General features: G+C 41.9%; 1 long non-coding RNA gene across 9 annotated transcripts in view; it reads left to right on the top strand.

The window, feature by feature from the left end:
* Positions 1-15,334, top strand: part of LOC110207493 (uncharacterized) — a 69,944-nt gene that overhangs the window by 6,629 nt on the left and 47,981 nt on the right. For 6 of the 9 annotated variants that reach the window (XR_013484752.1, XR_013484750.1, XR_013484749.1 and 3 more), the window contains exon 2: positions 9,919-10,013. The exons of 2 other annotated variants lie outside the window; for them this stretch is intronic. This is a non-coding gene — a long non-coding RNA (uncharacterized LOC110207493). Of the gene's footprint in view, positions 1-9,918; positions 10,014-11,787; positions 12,059-15,334 lie in introns of those variants that run through there. One more of the 9 variants, XR_013484751.1, reaches the window with a different exon arrangement.

Below are 15,334 nucleotides of genomic sequence, written 5' to 3'. Positions count from 1 at the left end.
TGCTGGGACCCCAAGATCGCGGTACCAGGCCCTGCCTGAAAGAATTCAACTCAAATCTTCTTCAGCCAGAGGAAAAGTTTATTAGTGGTAAAACATAGGCCGGGTGACACCCGTAAAGACGAGCGGGCATGAGAGGTTCTCAGCCTTGTGGGCCTGAGATTCTCAGCCTCTGAATGAGGGCCAAGGTGGATCTTAAATACTAAAGTAACTTTGGGTGGCCAGAGAAGGGGGTTGGGTAAAGGGTGTAGGTAACAATTCTAATTGGGGAGGTCAGGCGAGATTGAATAGACAATGAGAATAGATAATGGAGGGAACAGGAAGCCAGAAGTTTGAAAGGCATCTGCACAAAATCAAGGTGGGGCTAGGACTTTCAAAAGGAGACAAAGGAAGGCCTTTCTGGGGCCTATAGACAAGAGGGAGCCTAAGGCTTTTAGGGCACATCTGAATAAGATTAAAAGGTAAAGCTAAGGCTTTCAAAGGGAGATGAGGGTCTGGGGCCTGTGAGTCAGATTCCCTTTGAGGCAAAGGGTAAAGATCTTGGCTTGGGCCCCGCCCTCATCAAGCTGAGCTAACTTCAAATCCTGTCTCAGGCACTTAGCTTTTTAACCCCAGGCAAGTCACTTAACATCTGCCTGCCTTGATTTTCTGTACTGTAAAATGGGAATAAATGAAAAAAATTTCACAGGACAAAAAGTAAATTGCCCCAGCTTTTAGGAGATAATAACAGCACCTACCTCATAAGGTTTTGTGAGATCAAATGAGGTAACATACATATAGCACTCTACAAACCTTAAAGTGCTATATAAATGCTAGATATTATTATTATTATTATTGTTACCTACTGTACTATCTAGCTTCATAAACTGATATGGTCTTCCCCTAGATCTCTTTATGTTGCATGGATACCAGGAAACAATAAAAGCTTTTCATGTATTATCCTTCCCCCTCTCTACCTGACAGGGTTCACCTTTTCCAGTCATATCTCTTTGATGATACCTTTTACACTTAACCTCTCTGGGCCTCAGTTTCCTCATCTGTAAAAAGAAGGGGTTCTAGATTTCCTTTAAATTGAAAAATGGGTTGAGAAAGAATCTGTAGTTAATCCAGTGAAAGCTCACTAGGTGGCACTCTATAGTTACTGTACTTCATTCCTATGCAGCCCGATTTCATTCCAGGCCTATGAACTAGGAATCAGTAAGTTCAAGAGCTATCTTTTTATGCATTAGGCCCATTAGAATAGTAAAGACCACTCACACATTGCTTTTGTATGTATCTTCTTTAATAGTTCAAGGACTGACTCCAGAGGCAACATAAGAGAGCTGGCCTACAAATCAGGAAGACCTGGGTTCAAGTTTTGCTTCTTATACATACTGACTACGTGACCCCTGGAGAGGTTATTTAACCTCTTAGTGCCCCTAGTCATTTTCCTAAGATTAAAAAGTTGTAGATCTGCACTGATGGAATTTCCTCACCAAGGAATCCTCTACACCCATGAAATCAGAGGTCTAGACAAAACTTTAAAGTGCCAAGGCAGAGAATCATTGATGCCTCCTTAATAGGTGGTGTTCAAGAATTGCTGCATGTGGAAGAGTCATCTTCTTGCCACCAATCTGGCTATGAGCTTTTCCAATGACAAGACTAATTATAGGGTCATAGATTTAAAAACAGAAAGGAAGTTAGAAGTCACCTAGTCCAACTCCCTCAGATGAATAAAATGAGACCTAAGAGTGACTTGCCCAAGACTACTTAAGTGGTCAGTATCTTAAGCTGTATGACAGATAAGCCAATTGCCAAGCTTCATTAAAATCTCATACTCCCAACTGAATAATTTTTAGGTACTTAGAGGGGAAAAGAGACCAGTGATTTCATCAATGTAGGGAGCTTTTATGTGACATAGTGGATAGAATGCTGTACTTGGGAGTCAGGGAGACCTGGGTTCAAATCCCACCTCTGATACTTAAGAGGTGGATGACCTTGAGTAAGTCACCTAAGCTCTCTAGCCCTCAATTTCTTCCTCTGTAAAATGGGAAAGCTGGTGCAGATGACATGTGAGTTTCCTTCCAGCTCTAAATCGGCACCTGCTCCCTATTTTTTTGTTATAGAGAGTTTCCTGTGGCACTGAGAGTAAGTAACTTGCTGGTGGTCACACAGCTGCCTTTCATCAGATGCAAAATTTGAACCTAGGCCTTCCTGATTTTAAGGTTGGCTCTCTATCCACTACACTGCCCTGCTTTTTTTGGAGAGGTAGTGTGAAACCTGTCTGTGTATTTCATCACAAAAATACTATTCAGATGCCTTGGGTGACCTTGAAATCTTGAAGGCCATGCCTTCAAGTAGACCCCAATATATGGCAGAGCCTACCAAGATAGAAGAAAGGGGTTGGTTATAGATTTCTTGATGTATATTTGTCTTGCCACCAACTGCCTAAGGTGGAGAAGATAATCTTCAGAAGTTTGGCAGTCAAGTGGTGATTTTTTTGAGGAGGCCATAACAACTTAGGAAGACAGTCCACTTAAATGTTGTGTGTACATCCCTTCATGGGGGAGACCTGAGAGAGCTACAGAAAGGATGTAGGAACTCTTAGTCTGCATTCAAGTCAAAAAGCATTTCTTAAGCATCTACTATGTGCCAGGCACAGTGCTAAGAACTGGAAGTACAAAGAAAGGCAAAAACAGTCTCTGCCCTCAAGGAGCTTACATTCCAATGAGGGAGTCAACATGAAAACAGCTGTGTACCAACAAGATATATGCAGGATAAATTGGAGATAACCGAGGAGGGAAAGGTACTAAGATTAAGGAGAACTGGGAAAGGCTTCTTACATAAGGTAGAACTTTAGCTGAGATTTGAAGGGTACCAGGGTAGCCAGAATGATAAAGAGGCATGGCAATTTAAAAAGGTCAAGAGATATGATTTCTGGGTAGTTTGATCATTTTATTAATAATGCCAATATTTTAATAAAAGGATATTAATAAAATAATAGTTATTTGGCCATCTCTCTTAGACCAAAGACAATCATGGCAGGCTCAGGGTTTATGTGCCCTTTTGGAAGAGGAGTTTTTGGTAATCAACTCTGATTGGCTAACAATTAATGAGAGAATGAATATTACATGACGCGGGCTGGACCTTACTTTGATTATGTCGTTTAATTCTTAAGCTAACCCTAGCCTTGGGCAATCTATTCAAAGAATTTATCTCCACCCAAACCTAGTGGAACACAATGGCTGCCCCCATCTGGGTAGGGATTGAGGTCTTGAAATGAGGATAATAGAAAAGGAGGGGGGGAATCTAAATCTACCCAAATCATAGGTTATTAATAATCATTTCTCTCAGAGGGAGAGAGTGGCAGGAATGTAGGATAGCTAATAAAAATGTAGATTTTCGGGAGATAGTGTCTTATGTGAGGAACAGCAAAGAGGCCAGTGTCACTGGATCACAAAGTATATGGTGGAGAGTAGCATGTAAGAATACTGAAAAGTGAGAAAGTGGTCATGTTATGAAGGACTTCGAAGCCAAAAAGGATTTTTTATTTGGTCCTTGAGATAATAAAGAGCCACTGGAGTTTACTGAATAAAGGAACAACATGGTAAGACCTGAACTTTAGGAAGACTAAACTGAGTAGAAAATGGACTGGAGTGGGGAGAGGGCCTGAGAGAAAGACCAACAAACAGGCCATTGCAATAATAGTTCAGGAGTTAGGTGATGAGAGCCTGCTCCAGGATGGTAGCAGTTTTGTATATTAGAGATGTCATGAAGACTTGGATTGGATGGGGGGGGGGTGAGAGAGTAAGAGAGGTTGTGAGGCCTGGATGACTGGGAGGATAGTAGTGCCCTCAGTGGTAATAGGGGAGTTAGGAAGAGATTAGGGTTTTGGAGAAAAGATAACGAGTTCAGTTTTAGATATGTAGAGTTTAACATGTCTAGGGGATGTCCAGTATAAGATGTTCAATAGGCAGTTGGAGATGTGAGACTGGAGGTCAAGAGAGAGGTTAGGGTTGGACAAATAGATCTAAGAATCATCAGCATAGAGATGATCATTGAATCCATGGAAGCTGATGAAATCACCAAGTGAAATAACATAGAGGGAGAAGAGGGCCGGACTGAGTCAATACCCACAGTTGGTAAATGTGGTCTAGTGAAGATCCAGCAAAAGACACTGAAAAGGAGTTGTGTGTGTAGTTGTCCATGGTTCTTGAAGAGGACCATGACATGAGGAAGATGTTGCCGTCACTTGCAAGTGAATTGGATTTAAGTGAGAGAGGACTGTGCAAAGTTACTGGCCTCACTTTCTCCTCCAGAGCCATGCACCCAGTGGCAAGATATAGATCAGGAGGACAGAGATGACCAGGATGCAGTGGGAGACATTCGCCTTTTTAAGCTAAGATCTTTTCTAGTTCTCACTTTAATTGAGGCAATGCCCATTTGGTGATTAGGGCTGTTTAAGAAGTGAGCCAAGGGATGGGCCCTTTGATCCAAAAAAAATCAAAATCAGAGTGTGAGGAAAGACCCCAGGGTTTCTGGCCAAAAAGGAAACAATTACTGTTTACATTTACTCTGAGCCATCAGGGCCCAAAAAGCAACCATTAAGTGGTACTTGGGCAGGGACCTATTGCTAGCCAATCAATGAGAGCCAGAGTGAATTGAGTTTAAGGCATGGTCCTTTAAGACAGAAATCTAGCCAATAAACCCTACGCTATTAAGGTAGGTTTCAGATGTCAAAATTTACCTTCCTCAGAAGGTACACCCTCAGGTAATGTCATGATAACCCATACAGAGAAAGGAAAGGAGAAGAGAAAAGAGGAGTGGGAGACCTTGAGAAGGCATGACAGATAGGTAGGAGAAGAACCAGGAGAATAGTGTCATGAAAAGCTAGAAAGAAAAAAGTACCAAGGTAAAGACAGTAACTGATGATGCCAAAGACTTCTTAGAGGTCAAAGGAGAATGAAAATTGAGAAAAGGTCATTAGATTTGGCAATAAAGAGATCACTGGTAACTTTGGACAAAGTTTCAGTTGAATGATAAGGTCAGAAAATTAAACTGCATAGAATGAAGAAGAACAAGAAGAAATGAAGTAGAAGCCCCTGTTGTAGAAAGACTTCTCAAGGCCTTCAGCTACAAAACAAAGAAGAGATATGGGTTGAAACTGATAGCTAGCAGGGTAAAAGTTTTGAGTATGGGAGAGACATGGGCTATTTATAGGCAGTAAGGAAGTAGCTAGTAGACAGGGAAGATTGAAGATAAGTGAGAGAGAAGAGATGATAAGAGGGGCAATTTGCTGGAGAAGACAGGATGTGTGATGGGATCACGTGTGCACATGGACTGGTTGTTTAAGCAAGGGGAAAGGGAAAATCCTGTGGATATGAGGAAGGGAGAAGAAGGAGCTTGTGGCAAATGGAATCAATTTTTTTCAATGAAATAAGAGGCAAACTAAGGGGAGAGGGGAACCAGAAGTTTTAAGGAGGGATGAAAAGTTTAGAAAAGCTGCTGTGTTGATGGGATAGTGATTAGAAAGATGCAAAAGGATAATTTGGTGCAGTGAAGGCTCAGTTGAGATTAAGTCACATAAAGCTGTAGTGGACCCAGTTAGCACAGTTGCATGATTTTTCCCCCCAGCTTTATTCAGCAACATGTGAGTAGGATCTAAGGCAAGAGATAGTGAAAGCTGAGGCTTAGCAGGACAGGACTGACAATAGCATAATGGGGGCAAGTGACTAGAGAGAAGAGGACAGTGTAATAGAAATTTGTTTATTTTTGGTTTTCAACATTCACTTCCACAAGTTTTTGAGTTCCAAATTTTCACTCCATCTCACCCCTCCCCCCACCCCAAGATGACATGCATTCTGAATATCCCTTCCCCTAGTCTGCCCTCTCTTCTATCTCTCCCCTGTTCTCTTATCCCTTTCCCCTTCTGTTTTCCTGTTGAGCAGGATAGACTTCTGTACCCCATTTCCTGTATTTCTAATTTCCCAGTAGCATGTGAAAACATTTTTTTAAACATATGTTTTTAAAACTTTAGGTTTCAAATTCTCTCTCTTCCTCCCTCCTCACCCACCTTCATTGAAAAGGCAAGCAACTTAGTAGGTTGTACATGTGCAGTTATGCAAAACACTTCCATAGTAGACTTGTTGTGAAAAACTAACTCTATTTCCCTTAATCCTATCCCACCCTCCCATTTATTCTATTCTTTCTTTTGACCCTGTCCCTCCTCAGAAGTATTTACTTCTGATTACCCCTTTCCCAATCTGCCCTCCTCTCTATCATCCCCCTGCTCTCTTGTCCCCTTCTCCCCCTATTTTCCTGTAGGTAAGACAGATTTCCATACCCAATTGAATGTGTATGTTATTCCCTCCTTAAGCCAAATCCTATGAGAATAAGATTCACTCATTCCCTCTCACCTTCCCCTGCTTCCCCTCCACTGTAAGAGACTTTTCTTTTTGTTTTTTTTTGTGAGATAATTTACCCCATTCTACCTCTCCCTTTCTTCTTCTCAGTATAATCCTCTCTCATCCCTTAATTTTATTCTCCAGATATGACCCCTTAATCTTCAACTCACCCTGTGCCCTCTATCTATCTATCTATCTATCTATCTATCTATCTATCTATCTATCTATCTATCTATCTATCTATCTATCATCTATCTATCTATCTATCTATCTATCTATCTATCTATCTATCTATATATACATATATTTTTTCCTCCAACTACCCTAATACTGACAAAAGTCTCATGAGTTATAAATATCATCTTTCCATGCAGGAATGTAAACAGTTCAATCTTAATAAGTCTCTTATGATTTCTCTTTCCTGTTTACCTCTTCATGTTCCACTTGAGTCCTGTCTTTGAAAGTCAAATTTTCTATTCAGCTCTGGTCTTTTCATCAAGAATGCTTGAAAGTCCTCTATTTCACTGAATGACCATTTTTTCCGCTGAAGGATTATACTCAGTTTTGCTGGGTAGGTGATTCTTGGTTGTAATCCTATCTCCTTTGCCTCCAGAATATTATATTCCATGCCCTCAGTCCTTTAATGTAGAAGCTGCTAAATCTTGTGTTATCCTGATTGTGTTTCCACAGTACTTGTGTTTCTTCTGGCAGCTTGTAATATTTTCTCCTTGACCTGGGAACTCTGGAATTTGGCTACAATATTCCTAGGAGTTTTCCTTTGGGGATCTCTTTCAGGAGGAGATCTTGGATTCTTTCAATTTCTATTTTGCCCTCTGGTTCTAATATATCAGGCAGTTTTCCTTGATAATTTCTTGAAAGATGATGTCTAGGCTCTTTTTTGATCATGGCTTTCAGATAGTCCAATAATTTTTAAATTCTCTCTCCTGGATCTATTTTCCAGGTCAGTTGTTTTTCCAATGAGATATTTCACATTGTTTTCTAATTTTTCATTCTTTTGGATTTGTTCAGTGTCTTGATTTCTCATAAAGTCACTATCTTCCAATTGCTCTATTCTAATTTTTAAGGAAGTATTTTCTTCAGTAATCTTTTGGACTTCCTTTTCCATTTGGCCAATTTTTCTTTTTAGGGCATTTTCTCCTCATTGGCTTTTTGACCTCTTTTGCCATTTGGGTTAGGCTTTTTTTAAGGTGTTATTTTCTTCAGTATTTTTTGGGTCTCCTTTAGCAAGCTGTTGACTTGTTTTTCATGATTTTCTTGCATCACTCATTTCTCTTCCCAGTTTTTCCTCTACTTCCTTACTTGCTTCTCAAAATCCCTTTTGAGCTCTTCCAAGGCCTGGACTGATTCATATTTTTCTTGGAGGCTTTGGATGTAGGAGCTTTGACTTTGTTGTCTTCTTCTGGTTGTATATTTTGATCTTCTTTTTCACCCAAGTAAGATAATGTAGTCTGACTCTTTTTGCGCTGCTTGCTCATGGTCCCAGCCAATTACTTGAGTTTTAAACTCTTTGTTAAGGTACGAATCTGCTTCCAATGTGGAGAAGGGTACTGTCCCAAGCTTCAGGGGGTTTGTACAGCTGTTTTCAGAGACACTTACAGGGACCTGTAAATTTTCAGTTCTTCCAAGGTGGTATGATAAAGGGCGAAGTGTTTACTCCTTTCCTGGCCTGTGACCACAAGTACTCCTTTCTGTCCTGTAACTGTGAGGAGGGGTTCCTCTCCACAGCCAGTACAAGCTCCACTGCACCAGTGTTCCTCCTCACCCTAGGACCACCGCCCAGATCTGTGACCCAGATCCAAACACGGACAAAACAAGAGATTCCTGCCTCAGCACTGGCAAAGAGATCCCTACAATCCCTCTCTGATCAGCCACTGGATTCCCCCTCAGTCTGTGGGCCAGAAGCTCGGGAAGCAGCTGCCCCCCCCCCCCAACCCCGGGCAATGATTTTGGGGAATGGAGCTGAAATCCCACCTTCCTGTCACAGCACAGCAGAAACTGACTTTTCCCACTGACCTTCTAAGTTGTCTTTGGCATTGGTGGATTGAGGAGTCTGGAAACCTCCACAGACGCCCATGATTCAATCCTCTGAGGCCTGCACCAGGTTTGCTGCAGCCTGCGCCCCCATGCCGTGCTGTACTGCGCTCCCAGCCTGGTGCAATACACCTTTCTGATCAATCATCCAGGTTGTCTTGGGCTGAAAATTTGTTTCATTCTGTCTTTTTGTGGATTCTGCTGCTTCAGAATTTGTTTAGGGCCATTTTTTATGAGTATTTGGAGGGGTTGGGGGGAGAGCTCAAGCAAGTCACTGCTTTCACTCTGCCATCTTGGCTCCGCCCCTCCAAGAAGAGAACAGTGTAGAGCTGAAGTCCTGTAGTATGGTGGTACTAATGCAATTTGGGGTTGCTGGTGATGGGGGTGCTTGTGCTTGTACTTGGACACCAATTTCTCCCTAGTCTCAGAAACACTGTCTCTGACAATCACTCCCCAGCCCAAGGACACAGTGCCTAGCAATTACCATGTGTGGGCCCCAGCAAGACCCTTATCTGTCTCCTTGGTGCAACTACACAAAGCTGGGTGAGTGAGAGAGTGCTGGGCTGCTCAGGCCCCAGCCCTCAGATCATGTCTCTGGAAGCCTCCCAATTCCTTAGTAAGTTCCTGTCTTGTGAGAAAGCTTTCCCTTGTTGCAGAACATTCTCTCATCAAGACAGAGAGAGAGGGGTGCCTTGCCCAGCCCAAGGAGTCCTGTCCTTGGCTGGCCCAAGGACTCTTCCTCTTGCCAGACTCCCAAGATCCATACCTCTGTCATCTCCCTTCCTGTCTGGTATACTCCCTGTACTTTCTCATCCGTAGCTCCCAAAGACACCTTTAGATTACTTAATCGGTATCCCTGGCATTTCTTTCCCATGCCCTTTCCATATAAACCCTAGCTCCATCCTCAGTCTCTTGCAAGTTCCTTAAGAATCCTTGCCCACTGAAAAACATAACAATAAATCTTTGCCACTTGACTTAAAGAATGCTTGAGTCTGTGAATTCATTCCAGACGACCCCATCCTTTGAGGGGTCCCAAACTCTCAGACTGCAACACTAGGAACCCCGGAATGTCACCATACAGGGTGGTGTTCACCTGGAATGAATTCACGCACTCAAACCATCTTCCAGTCAGTGGTAAAGTTTATTGTAATGCCAACAGAAGGGAGCAGGATTCCCAGTGAACCTGCAAATTAATGTGGGTGAAACTGATGCTTATGTACAAAAAGGACAGTGAAAGGATCTGGATGGGATTAAGGAGTGGTGAGTAGTCTGGGGTGGGCCAGGTGCAACAGTGAAAGGAATAAAGTAGTTTGGGATGAACCAAGAGCTACAGAGAAAGAACTGTCAAGTAAGCTAATTAAGTGATCTAAGTGGACAGGGATGGGCAAGAAGCCTTGAGCTGAGGCACCAGTGATTTGGGTTACTGAAATGTATGGGAAAATTCAGAGACTGGGTTGCCTTCAAAGATATGGTCTTTTCCTTTTAGGGGTCCAGGTCCCATCACCCCATGAGTAGGGAAAGAGAGAAAAACTGTGAGCCAGACACTGAATTCATTGAGGAAGGAAGGAACCCATCCTGAAGGTCAGTAAACAAAAACCATCAAAATCTTGATTGGGTAGTAAATGTGTATTTAGTAAACCTCAAAGAAAGGGAGGTTAGTGAGTTTTGGTGTTGGGGGAGAGCCTTGAAGTGGGAAACAAATGGGAAATAAGGATTAATTCAACTTCCCACCACAGTCAGTGAGTTGGATGGTTGGGGAGCAGTAAATGTTCAACCAATGCTGGAAAGGGGGACTAGGGAAGCTTTATCATCAGGAGGGAGCCAGGTCTCAGTGAGTGCAAAAAAATGGCTAGACCAAGAAAGGAAAAGGTTTAAGATGAAAGTTTGTTATCTGTAGAACAGGAATTACATATAGGAGTGGAGGATAAATTTAGAGTGAGACTTTGGGGAGATTAAGTTGAGGGGGATGGGAATAAAAGAGCAGTCAGTGGGGGACAAAGAAGAAGGTTTGAACAATGGCAGGGGTTCAGGGTCACCGAGATGAGGAGGGGGTACAAGTATGTTAATCATTGAGGAATGACTTTAGGTAGGTTGTCAGCAGAGGTGTTCTGGTAAATGTTTATCAATCAACTCTTTTAAAAAAAGTACTTCAAGGAACACTTTTAAGTTTAATTTACATTATTAACATTTTCTCTATCACTTTTCATAAGTTTAGACATTCAAAAAAGCAATAAATCAGACCCTGATTTCTGAAGAGTAAATACAGTGAAAATTTAACAATTGGCTCTTGCTAGCCAGTACCAGCAAGCTCCAGCTCACCCCTCTTTCTAATTGTCCACTGGGGTTTGCCTTGGGGTGAATATCACACAGCATCAGGTAAATGTGTAGCTGGAAGTCAGGGAAAGAGAGGGTGCTTGGACTGGGGCAAAGTCAGTGCTGTGGAGGCTGGAGGCTGGAGAGGAGCCTGTATCTCAGTGGGATTGATACTTAGGGAAGTTAGAAAGCTCCTCTTCTTCCCAGACAGATAAAGGCAAGCTAAGAGCTGTGGAAAATGTCTGTGCTAGTCAATGGCAAGTATTGTCTCTTATCAGCATCGTACTCCAGGTTCTTCAGTCAATGGTGAGCTCTAGGTCCTCAGTAACAATTGGAAATAATGTGATCCCAGGTCCTGCAGTTTCCAAATCTAATGTCCACTTATCCAAGGGTGTTGTAGAGGAAATTCAGTCTCGAGTACCAGCTGGAATAGATGGCTTTTCATCTGTTGATGGCAATTCATTTAACCTCTCTGGGCCTTAGTTTGGCAGCTAGGTGGCACCATAGTGCACAGAGTACTGGGCCTGAGTCAGGAATGCCAGAGTTCAAATCCAGCCTCAGATACTTCAAATCCAGCCTCAGATACTTCCTAACTAGGTGACTTCGGGCAAGTCACTTAACCTCTGTCTGCCTTAGTTTCCTCAACTGTAAAAGGAGAATAATAATAGCATTTGCCTTACAGGGTTGTTTGAGAATTACATGAGACAATATTTCTAAGTACTTAGACCTTAACTATATAAGTATTATTATTATTGTTGTTGTTGTTACTACTACTACTTATCTTCCTTATCTGTAAAATAAAAAGATTAGACTCAGTGGCCTCTAGGGTCTCTTCCAGGTCTAAATCTGTGGTCCTATGCCCACTGAATTCCCTTCTAGCCCTGAGACTCTAAAATCCAATGAGGTAAGGACAGGTTCAGATATACAGTGGTGGAATGAAATCATGGCACACTCCTCAAATTCATTGAAGTGGGAATATTAATATTTGTTTATTTGTTTATTATATTACAGTAATATTAGCATTTCTGTTTTGTTCCTCTAGGAATAGGAATTTATATTCTGTGGAAAGTGACAGCAGAAAAACAGGCTGTTTCGGCTCATCCTATGATACTGGCTGGTTGGGAGTGAGAAGGGAAGGGTTTAATTTCATCAGGAGCTACCAATAGTTTATTCAGCTACCATGTAAACCTGCTGATTTTCCCGCCTAAATACAACTTGTACACCCCTTGCTCACATGGTTCTTGCCCGGAGCTCCAAGGAAATAGGTAGCACTTTGGAATTTAAAATAAAACGAAGAGGATTTGGCCATAAAATTTCCCAGGGTTCCCTCTTGTGGTCCATTTGGAGAACTGCATAAGGTAGAGCAGAATTCTGAATGGTTATCGTCTTTTAACAAGGAGAGTATTTCAAAATAAAACAAAACAACTCAGAGGTGTGGAACCTGCTCCGTACAGTGTTGCCTTGGGCTCCTAAGGAGATATTTCTCCTCAGGCTCAAGTTGTGCCTTGAGAGCTTCATTTCCCTTGCATTATTGGAGGCACTGCTGAATACTGAGGTCAAAGCATCACTTTTGTGTTCACCAGGGTCACTAAACACCCATAAGAAACCACACAGAAGTCACTGTAGGGGAAGAAATGGGAGATTGCAAAAGGCATGTTTGTCCTCCACCCCACATGTGGCCTATACTCTCCTGTCTCTGTCCGTGTCTCATCCCTACATGTCTGCCCCCACACATTCTCTCTCCATTTGAGCCAGGCTTTCACCAGGCCTCCACGTGGCTTGTCCCACCCCCCATGTCCTTGAACCATGTGTTGGCCCCATTTCCTATCTTCCTTCCCCACTAGAAGAGGCAAAATTCACATTAAGTAAAAATCTGTGGAATGGTCCATTTACCTAAATCAGGAGTCTGTAGTTGCTTTCTAACTTGACTGAGAGCCTAACATTAAATAGATTAAGGAGGGCAAGGGAAAGATATGGTGTCTGGGGGCCTCAGTAACTGGAATTTTGGGGTCCCTATTCAATTCCATTCAACAAACGTGTAGGAGAGGCTTAGATCTAGAAAAGATTTTTTCTGGCGCTTACAGGTTACGGGAGGGACGTAAGAAGAACAACATTAACACACAACATTACCTGACTCTTTGAAGTCAAGGAACTATCTCACTTTTGCATTTGTGTCTCTAGTTCCCAGAATGATGCCTAATAAATTTTTGTTGACTGCTTGATTTAAAAAAGATAACTAACAATACTCAACAATATTGTGCTTGTGATTCATATTGGCAGTAAATGCTATAAAGGTTCAGAAGAGGGAGAACATAGTACCTTGCTGACTTTCAAGTACACTTTCATTCTCCTCTAGTTCTGGAACCACAATTGAATCAACATTGCCAATGACCATCCCTGTCAATTTCTGACCAAGGTGCCCCTTGCTAGATACCACTCTTCTACGTGTGTCATCTCCCCCATTGGAATGTAAGGTCTTAGAGGAGCTACTCTCTTTTGTATTTGTATTCTCAGAGCTTAGGCTTTGGGCTCCCTCTCAGAACACCAACTCCATTGACAGGGTGGGTTGCCAGTAAGGCTGAGCTTTATCTCTCCAGGGGAATCTAAGGGTAAACCTGAGGGGCTGTGGGGATTTTCTAATGCTATTGCTATAAGCCCCACCCTCAATCTCCCATATCACCTGCCAGTGATCACTGTCACAATATAATTTGCCACTGCCAATTAGTATCCCCCTAGTATCAAACTGGTTAAACAATGAAAATGACAAAAGGAGTATGCTGGTTTACCAGGAAAGCCAATCTGCAATCGAAAGTTTTATTATGGAACAAGCTGTGAAGTACATAATACATGAATCAAATCCACAAGAGCTGACTGTTTTAAGTTGGTTTCAATTATTTTTGCCAGGCTATTTTGCTGTCTCATGCACAGATCTCCCTAAAGTATTTAAAACACGGAATGTAGGGGCTGGAAGGAGCAGCTAGGTGACACAGTGGATAGAGTGCTGAGCCTGGAGTCAGGAATATGAGTTCAAATCTGGTCTCAGATATTTACTATCTGTGTGACCCTTGGCAAGTCACTTACTCCCATTTGCCTGTTTCCTCATCTGTAAAATGATCTGGAGAAGAAAATGGCAACCACTCCAGTATCTCTGCTAAGAAAACCCCAAATAGGGTCAGAGTTGGACACAACTGGACAACAATAAGGAGCTAGAAGGCACCTTGGAGAACATTTAGTCCAACCCTTCTCTTTTTGAAGAGGAGAAAATCTAGGTTCCCAATGGGAAGGGAGGTGTGAGCTGTCTACAATTCCACAAGCAGTATCAAAAGGGGATTGTAACCTAGGTCTCCTGTCTCTAAGTGTAGTAGGCTTTTCCACCGTACCACTTCCTGACACAGCCATTAAATTTCCCCAAACTAGTGTATAGGGAAAATAGGGCTTGTCTGTATCTAGCCAGAATAAATCAAACAACATAGGTTCAGAGGGCTCAAGAGAAATCTGGAAAAATAAGCATTGAATAGGCTATTCCTGACCCTGAAACTTGTCTGCTGTATTAATTGGGTAAAAATTCTCCAATCTTCTGTGTCTCCTTTCACCAGTCATTAAGAATTTCTAAGAGTAGGATCATAGATTGAGTGCTAGAAGGGACCTTAGGAATCAGGTAGTCCAGGGGTTCTTAACCTGAGGTCCATAGGCCCCTAAGAGAATACATACACACACACACACATATACACATATATACACACACACATATATATACATATATATATATACACCTTTATTTTCACTAACTTCTAAGTGAAATTTAGCATTGTCTTCAATTATGAATTGGCAACAAATATTGTTCTGAGAAAGAGTCCATAGGCTTCAACAGAATGTCAGAGGGGTCTGTGACACACACAAAAATTAAGAACCCCTTATCTCATCCAACATTCTCATTTTACAGATGAGGAAATTGGATCTCAGAGATGTTAAAGTGACTTGTCTAAGGTCACTCAGGTAATTGAAGGGCAGAGCCAGGCTACCAACCAAAGCATCCAAAATTCAATTCCTTTTTCACTGTACCAACACTGGCTCTCAGGTCTCTTCTTGGCCTCAAAGGTCCCTTCCAGTTCTAGATTTATGATCCTAATCCTAAATTTGCTCATTAGATTGCTAGGATAATTCACCAAAAGAATAATTTTCAAACATCCTTCTATACTCAAATACTCAAATGAATCCAACATCTTAGTGACTTGGATGTTCTCTCCAACTATACACATTGCAACCTATCCATGCCATTCCTATCCTATGTGGTTCTTCTCTAAAACCTTCTGTGTATTTGCCACAGAGGTCTATCCAGTGTTCTAGGTCATTGGATCTAGATGTCTCCTGACATCTTGAGGATACCAATAGAGCACTACGTGACCAACCTGTTGGGTTGTTTTTTTTAATCATACATTTCCCTGAAGACATTCTTATCTCTGAGTTCTTAACAAATAAGGCACTTTGCCTATATGAAGAACAAAAATAACAGAATACCCAACTTATTTGTGTAATAATTACTTTCAGATATCGGTTGTAGCTTAATTACAAAGTAAAGACACCTCTTT

This window comes from Phascolarctos cinereus, unplaced genomic scaffold (genome assembly GCF_003287225.1).
Source record: "Phascolarctos cinereus isolate Bilbo 61053 unplaced genomic scaffold, phaCin_HiC Scaffold_2;HRSCAF=192, whole genome shotgun sequence".
Lineage (NCBI taxonomy): Eukaryota > Metazoa > Chordata > Mammalia > Diprotodontia > Phascolarctidae > Phascolarctos > Phascolarctos cinereus.
The sequence above is the reverse complement of the archived record's forward strand: the minus strand, read 5'-3'. Positions and strand labels throughout refer to the sequence as shown.